Raw genomic sequence first — 2492 nt, 5'->3', positions numbered from 1 at the left:
GCCTGCTTTTTATAAAAGTGTGGAACCTGCTGAGGAAGGAGAGGATTGGGTAGGTGAACTCTCTGTACTGGATTCTCCAAGAGCCAGTCCTGTGGGGGACCCGTCTGGACCTTCCTGGCTGGGCAGGTCAGAGTCTGGCCTTGAGACTACAGACTGCAGGGGTTGTTACCCTGGGGCAGGTGGTGGCGCTAGCTGGACCACGGATGGATGACCCCTCTGGACTCGCTGCCTAGCTGGGACTGACGTCAGTTAGGCTCACACAAAAACTCTTGGAACGTTGGAGACAGAGACTCACAGGACATGATTGCTTGCTTTTAAACTTCTCTTTTAATCAAACAGTGATTGATCAAGACCCCCTTGCTGCAATTTCCCTGGCACTGGACTGTTCTGGTCCTTTAAAGGGGACATATCATGCTAAATCCACTTTTTTAGCCCTTAAATGCATTTTGATGTATATTTAGATTGTTTAGAAGCACAGAAAAGTTCAAATTAATCTCTTCAGGTGCTCCGTTGATATCTTTATATTCTGTTTTGGTCATATTTTTCAATCTGTTTCGATTTTTCGATTCTCTATTACGTTTTTTGAACAATAACGTCAGCGGAACTGCCAAATTAGGACATCGACTCCAGGCCCAACACTTCGAGCAATCCGCCATTTTTATTTCTCGCTTTTATTTTGTAGTCCAAGCTCCAGGATGCAGAAGTTACGAGAGGAGAAATCAAAATGTCTGGTTGTTGGATGTAGTAACCCACACGCTTCATTACAACGTCTCCCAGCATCAGAACCTTTTCAAAGTGCCTGGTTGAGTTTTATTTTTCACGGAAATGTACCCACATCTGTGGGTAAGGTCATTTTTGTGTGCGCGCAGCACTTCAAGGATGACTGCTTCAGCAACCTCCGCCAGTATAAAGAAGGATTTGCCGAAAGACTTTGTCTGATTGAGGGTTCAATTCCTTCGATCTTTGGAGACGACGAACAGAGCACTTCGGTAAGCTGTAAATAACGCTAAAAAGTGTGATGATAAGACGTCCCTGTCATTGTTTTGTTAGCATTAGCAGTTGCACCGTCTTCATATGTTAGCGCTGTGTGCTCGTTTTAGATCCTTGATGATATGGCCTACGTGATTTAATTTAAGTCTAAAGTTTTCATTAGTCATTTCATTTTGCCGTTTTTGTCTCCGAAAAGACTGTATTAAAATGCATTTCGTGACGTTAGCTTGGCGCTAGCGTTAGCTCGGTGCTTGTGTTAGCTCACTTGTTAGGGTTCTGCAGGTTCATCATCTTCATTTTCATCTCGCTCCGCCGGGTCCGACTCTGGCTCAAACATGTAAAGCTGGATAGACAAGTATTCCATTGTTGACATTGTGTAAATAACATGTGAATAAACTTTTTCTGCGCCGCTACATAGCCATATCTCTTCTATCAAACTACAAAAATGGCCGAGCAGGGTGGAGTTGAACCTGGAGAGGGGGCGGGGTATGAAGTGTCTCATTTGCATTTAAAGAGACCACACCAAAACGAGTTGCTATTAGAAGCACATCAGAAAAGGGGTAGAAAAGGGGTCTGGGGAGTTATAATAATGAGGAATTCAGACCCAAGCATTGCAGTTCCGCTTTATATAGACCACAACTGTATGATTTATATCTAAAAAGGAAGGATTTAAAACCATGATATGTCCCCTTTAATGGAATATATACACCCTGCACCACTGGATGGGACCACAGGGAAAACCTTCTATAGACTAATGGAAAAAATAATAAACAGAACGAGACTAGACAAAAGAGCTGACACCCCATGGAGAAAACATCTGCAGCTGGCTCCTGCAGCCAGACCTGAGTGGAGGTCCTTCTACAAGACATTCACTGGAGAGTCCTCCATGGGGTCATCGCGGTGAACTCCTTTATGTCCACAATCAACCCGGCAGTAGAGGACAAGTGTCCCTACTGCGACCAAAGAGAGACTGTGTTTCACTGTTTTTACAAATGTCTTCATCTTTTACCCTTGTTTCTGTTTTTAGAAACTATTTTTACCAATTGCAAGCAGTCTTTTATCCTGGGTTTTAAGTACACACACCAACACAAGAACAAATACTCGCTTTTAAACTTTGTTTTAGGGCAGGTCAAGATGTCGGTGTATTTTAGTCATAGGAGGAAGGTGGAAGATGGTTTTATCGTTGAACCTGTCACTGTGTGGGTTAATATGATGAAGTCCAGACTATTACAAAGCAGCAGGAGATCTGGACTCGTTCCAGCAGGTTTGGTGTTTTAACCAGGTGTTGTGTTCAGTGGAAAACCACACACTGCATTTTGGAGATGTGCTCATGTAAATGAACTGTTTATTTATTTATTTATTTTTACTCTGAGGAGTAACAATGTGGATGTTTTTGTTGTGTTATGTTGAGATGTTTTCTTTGAAAAAGAGCGACACATAAAGTTAATTCAAAAATTAAATCTCTCTCTCTCTCGCTCTCTCTCTCTCTCTCTCTCTCTGCT

The sequence above is a fragment of the Gouania willdenowi genome, chromosome 5 (assembly GCF_900634775.1).
Source record: "Gouania willdenowi chromosome 5, fGouWil2.1, whole genome shotgun sequence".
In the NCBI taxonomy this organism is placed as follows: domain Eukaryota; kingdom Metazoa; phylum Chordata; class Actinopteri; order Blenniiformes; family Gobiesocidae; genus Gouania; species Gouania willdenowi.
This window is presented reverse-complemented; position numbering follows the sequence as displayed.